This window comes from Otolemur garnettii, unplaced genomic scaffold (assembly GCF_000181295.1).
Source record: "Otolemur garnettii isolate 467f Iridium unplaced genomic scaffold, OtoGar3 scaffold00046, whole genome shotgun sequence".
In the NCBI taxonomy this organism is placed as follows: domain Eukaryota; kingdom Metazoa; phylum Chordata; class Mammalia; order Primates; family Galagidae; genus Otolemur; species Otolemur garnettii.
The window spans coordinates 3,039,698-3,045,546 of record NW_003852441.1 but is presented as its reverse complement, the minus strand read 5'-3'; positions in this window follow the sequence as shown (position 1 = coordinate 3,045,546).

Here is a 5,849-nt window from a genome sequence, read left to right as displayed (position 1 = left end):
TGGCTGGCGCCTTAGCCGGTTGAGCTATAGGCGCTGAGCCTAATTTAGCATTTCTTGTTGGTTCTTTTTAGCGTTTTCAGGTTCTTTTCACAGTTCTAATATCTTCCTTATATTTTTTCACATGTTTGTTAGACTAACTTAAAATTCTTATCCTGAAGATAATATATAGTTTTCTTTTGCAGCTGAACATGGGAGATCACAGCTGTCATCCCAGAACTTTGGGAGGCCAGGTGACAGGATCACCTAATGCCTGGAGTTCTTCGAGACCAGCCTGAGCTAAATAGGGAGACTCTTGTCTCTAAAAAAAGTTTTCATTAGAAGCCGGGCATGGCGACTTAGGAGCCTGAGGCAGGAAGATTGCTTGAGCCCAGGAGTTAGCAGCTGCAGTGAGCTATGATCATGCCACTGACTCCAGCCTGGGCAACAGAGTAAGAAAGACCCTCACTCTTAAAAAAATTAAAATTTTTAAAAAAGGACTAGGCGTGGTGGTTCACGCCTGTAATCCTAGCACTCCTGCCTCAGCCTCCCAAGTAGCTGGGACCACAGGCGCCCGCCACAATGCCTGGCTATTTTTTGGTTGCAGCCATCATTGTTATTTGGTAGGCCTGGGCTGGATTTAAACCTGCTAACCTTAGGTGTATGTGGCTGGCGCCTTAGCCACTTGAGCCACAGGCGCCGAGCCGGAAATAGTGTTGTTCTTGAAATATCTTGTAGTTGTGGGCTCAAGATTTATTTCCCTGGTGGTCATTTTCTGTTTGGTGAGGCAGGCCCCAGTAAACTCAGGGATTGGGGGACAGATGAGCTCTAAAGATAGATTCTGGAAAAACACAGGCAATCACGCCTCTCTCCACAAAACAACTCCACAAGTCAGGTTTTCACACTCTGCTCTCCACACATCTCTATTTAGGAGGATTCTCCCCTAAAAATGTCACTCACCAGGCCTGGGTGTTTGAAAGGGGCAGGATAAAAGTAGGCAACTTCTGGAGTCAGTCAGTCTCCATCTGCTTTTCTCAGCATCTCACAAACACAGGATGTCTGGTGGCCCTGATTTGCCTGCGAGTGTGCCCAGAGACTTTGAGTCATTGCAGATGTAGGGGAGGCCAGCACTGTCTGTTCTGAGGCAATGGTGCAGAACCCCCACTGCTCCATTTTATCTTCCCCATTCAGAACAACACACCTTTTGCCATCATCCCAGGAGTTTTTTTTCACCCCTTTCCCTGCTGGAAAGGCCAGGAGTTGTGCTAATTCACTGTCTTGTTTGGCTCTGACGTAGCATTGTATTTATCATGCCATGTCACATGAGTCTGTTTATTTATCTTGTCTCCCTCTATGACTAAGCACATTTGTCTGGGTAACCTGAACACTTTGGACAGGGTGAGAAAGACCAATTCTATGTCTGCAAATTTGAGGTTTGGGGGGCTTAAAAGAACATATGCATTTACTCAGTAGGTATTTTGGACCTGGACTCTGATGTTGGAGCTCACTGGCCATACAGAGCTGTTTGGCCACACCTTTCCAGAATGGAAGAGGCAACAGTTGCCTGCTTCTGGGCTTACCCAAGACACAGAAGAAGTGCATCTCTACTTTCTCCCCCTCACAGTCTATGGTTTGGGGTCACCCAAGAGAGCCTGCCCAATGTCATACTTACTTTGTGGCATATCTTTAGGTGTGGGCCCCTTATTTCATTATAAATTTCCATATTAGAAGATCTGTTGTTTCAGGCCCCACTCGCCTGAGCCCAGGGGACACAGCTTGGGGACCACACTGTGTTGCACTAGCCTGAAATATGAAAGGACAGAGCTGAACGGGAAAGAATTATCTTAAATGCATGAGGTCAGGCTGCAGAGGAACAGCCCCTTAGAGGAAATCCGAACATTACTGGCAGCTTTTGAGCAGCCCCAGCCTGAGTGCTTTGTGGTTTTGCAGATGGAGAAGAGACTGCAGACATATCAGCAGTACAGTGGCCTCCAGCCTTAAAGAGGGCGAGACACTCTGCTGTCCACACTTCTCCAAGACTGTTCCCATACCCACTTTGGCCCCTTTAGCCGCTCCCTCCTTGTCTCTGCAGGTCCCTATTTTTCTAAGTGCCCTGGCCTCTTCCATGGCTGCCTCGGTTCCTTCTCCCTTCTCAAGATCAAGGCTGGAGTGGGTGTAGCATATCGTGAGTAAACCCTGCCAGGCTGCTTCCAGGAAGAGCCTCGTGGGGAGGGACAGGAGTAGTCAGCCTGAAAGGCAATAGCAATGTCTGTATCAAAGTGTTGGCAGTTAAAGAAAAGCAGGCCACTCCAGCTACTACAGGACAGGACGTTACAGTCAGGCTCCAGCCTCACAAACACAGCTCGTGTGGGGGCTGCTTCTCCAGAAGTGAAGGGGTCAAAACAGGTCGGAGGCCCACAGCTAACTGGCAGTGAGAGTGAGGGCCTTGAGAAAGGCTGCTCAGCACAATGGGGACATGGGAGTGAGATCTTCCTTACACAAGCCCTAAAGGCCCTTTCTCCCCCCAAAAGTCCTTAAGCATCCTTTCCACTCTGACTCAGGGTGAGCAAAACATTTCTGGAAATGAGGTTATTCCCTATACTCCTGAAGGCTGCAGGTCCAAAAAGTCATAGGGCTGTGCCCAGGAGAGCCACTTTCGGCAACTAGTGCATACCTGTCCCTACCGTGGGGTCCGGGTCGAGGCTGGTGGGCGCTGCATTGCCCTGCGGCAGAGCTTGCTTCATGCGCCTTTCCATGCCAGCTCCAGTTCCAGGGCAGGAAGTATGCATATAGCTCAAGGAGCTAGCAAACAACACCAACTGTAAAAATATACATGGGTGTGGAGGGGAAACGATGTAAAAAGATAGGGTTGTGGCTCAGTACCTGTAGTTCCGTGGCTAGGGCACCGGCCACATACACCAGGACTGACGGGTTCCAATCAGCCCAGGCCTGCCAAACAAGAATGATAACTATAACGACGACGACAACAAAATAGCCAGGGGTGGCACCTGTGGCTCAGTGGACAGGGCACTGGCCCCATATATCAAGGGTGGCAGGTTCAAACCTAACCCTGGCCAAACTGCAACAAAAAAATAGCCAGGTGTTGTGGCAGGCGCCTATAGTCCCAGTACTTGGGAGGCTAAGACAAGAGAATCGCTTAAGCCTAAGAGCTGGAGGTTGCTCTGAGCTGTGACACCACTGCAGTCTATGGAGCAACAGCTTGAGATTCTGTCTTCAAAAATAAAAAATAAAAAAAAGGTATAACTTCCTGGAGACTTAAACATGATTTTGTACATTTAAGTCTTCAGGAGGGAGATAACAGAAAGCTTCCCAAGCTCCTTGTGATCCAAACATCCTTTTCCCCGGCGATTGTAACCTTCAGAGAACAGTTTGGAAACATCAGGAATTTCTGCAGGGCTGGGCTCATACCTGTAATCCTAGCACTCTGGGAAGCCGAGGGTGGATTGACTGAACTCACAGGTTTGAGACCAGCTTGAGCAAGAATGAGATTCCCACCCCCCAAATCTCTAAAAATTGCCGGGCATTGCGGCTGGAGCCTGTAGTCTACTTGGGAGGCTGAGGCAAGAGAATCACTTCAGCCAAAGAGTTTGAGGTTGCTGTGAGCTATGACGCAGCACTCTACAGAGGATGAAAATGTGAGGCTCTGTCTCAAAAAAACAAAAACACAACTATGTTCCTGTTCCTGGCAGTTAGACAAGCTAACTGGACAATGAACGTTAAGTTGAATAGATGATAGGATTAAGAATTATTCTAGATTCAGATACAGGAACAATCTCCATCAACTCTCCTACCCCTTTTTAGGTCATCCCAAAGCCAAGTTCCACCTCTTAAGTCACATTTCTGAAAGGTATTCTGGCCCATCAGCAGCAGTCAAAAGAGAACCCTAGACCATAAGCCACAATTGGCCTCTCCCTTATTCAGTGCAGAGCAAGGTTTGAATCCAAGAGTGTCAAACCCACTTGCAAAAAATGATAGCATAGCTTGTTGAACAACATGTATTTTAAAAGCCTTTTCCTTGCTCAAATTACAATTTGCATGCAGAGTTTATTTGCTAAGATCCATGAACACTTTATGGGATCCCTATAAAGAAGCAATTCCAAGATAGAACTAGACAGCCAACAACTTGAACATTCTGAGGGATTCACCGGACTATAGACCTGTGAGCCCATCAGGTCAGATAGTAAAGAGCTGGGAGAAATGTCTGTCACTTTTTTTTTTTTTGACTGGGGCTGGGTTTGAACCCACCATCTCCAGTATATGGGGCCAGCACCCTAACCTTTTGAGCCACAGGCGCCACCCCACTTTTTTAAGACAGTCTCACTTTGTCACCCTCAGTAGAGTATCCTAGCATCACAGTTCACATCAACCTCCAACTCTTGGGCTCAAGCTATTCTCTGTGAGCTCAAGCGATCCACCCGCCTCAGCTTCTGAGTGCTACGATTATAGGTTTGAGACACTGTGCCCAGCTTTTTTTAATTATACTTTTTTTTTTTTGAGACATACTCACTTTGTCACCCTTGGTGGAGTACCTTGGCATCATAGCTCACAGAACTCTTAGGCTTAATTTTTTTTTTTTTTTTTTTTTTTTTGTAGAGTCTCAAGCTTATTGCCCTTGGTAGAGTGCCCTGGTGTGACACAGCTCACAGCAAGCTCCAACTCTTGGGCTTAGGCCATTCTCTTGCCTCAGCCTCCCAAGTAACTGGGACTACAGGTGCCTGCTACACCTGTCTACTTTTTTTGTTAGTTTGGCTGGGGCCGGGTTTGAACCTGCCACCCTCAGTATATGGGGGCAGCACCCTACCCACTGAGCCACAGGCACTATCTTTTTTTTTTTTTTTTGGTAAGAGACTGAGTTTCACTTTATCTCCCTCGGCGGAGTGCTGTGACATCACAACTCACAGCAACCTCCAGCTCTTGGGCTTAGGTGATTCTCTTCCCTCAGCCTCCAGAATAGCTGGGACATAGGCGCCTGCCACAAAGCCTGGCTATTTTTATTTTAATAACAGAGTTTCACTTATAGCCCTCCGTAGAGTGCTGTAATGTCACAGCTCACATCAACCTCTTAACTCTTTTTGGCTGGGGCCAGGTTTGAACCCACCACCCTCGGTACATGGGGCCCGGCACCCTACTCATTGAGCCACAGGCACTGCCCTCAAGTGATTCTCTTGCCTCAGCCTCCCAAGTAGCTGCGACTATAGGCGTCATCCGTAATACCTGGCTGTTTTTAAGAGATGGGGTCTCGCTCTGGCTCAGACTGGTTTCCAAACCTGTGAGCTCAGGCAATCCACCTGCCTGGGCCTCTCAAGAGTGCAGGGCATCCTAGCGTGAGCCACCACTACGGCCCCTTTTGTTTTTTCTCACTACTTCTGAGAATTGTTTTCCCTTCTAGCTGTATCTGTTATCTCTAGTGTAAACCTACCATGTAACCTAAAGCACTTCTGTCACTATTTTTACACTGCAAGATTTCTCAGCCTTTGTTTAAGCAGCTAAGCTTTCCTAAGTGTTATGCATCAAACCACTCTTAAGAACACGGGAGAATCAAAATTGTATTTTTATGACCATTTTCTGTAACACCCATGGGTTATTCTTCCATACCAAAAGTCTGTAAGTTAACTATCTGCTAGAGACTTAAGGTCCTTACCAAGAGTGCATTTATGTACCAATCTTAAAACCAGAAAGAGTTTTTCCCTACAAGTATTTGAGAAAAGCAGGGGGGCTCCCACACTCCTTGCAGATGAAAACCATCCTATTTACAAACCATCCAATTTGTAAATATTACAAATTGTGGTGGAGGAAAAGGCCTAGAGCTTCCCTAATACATTTTTACTCCCTTTAAAACTGTTATTGTCTTA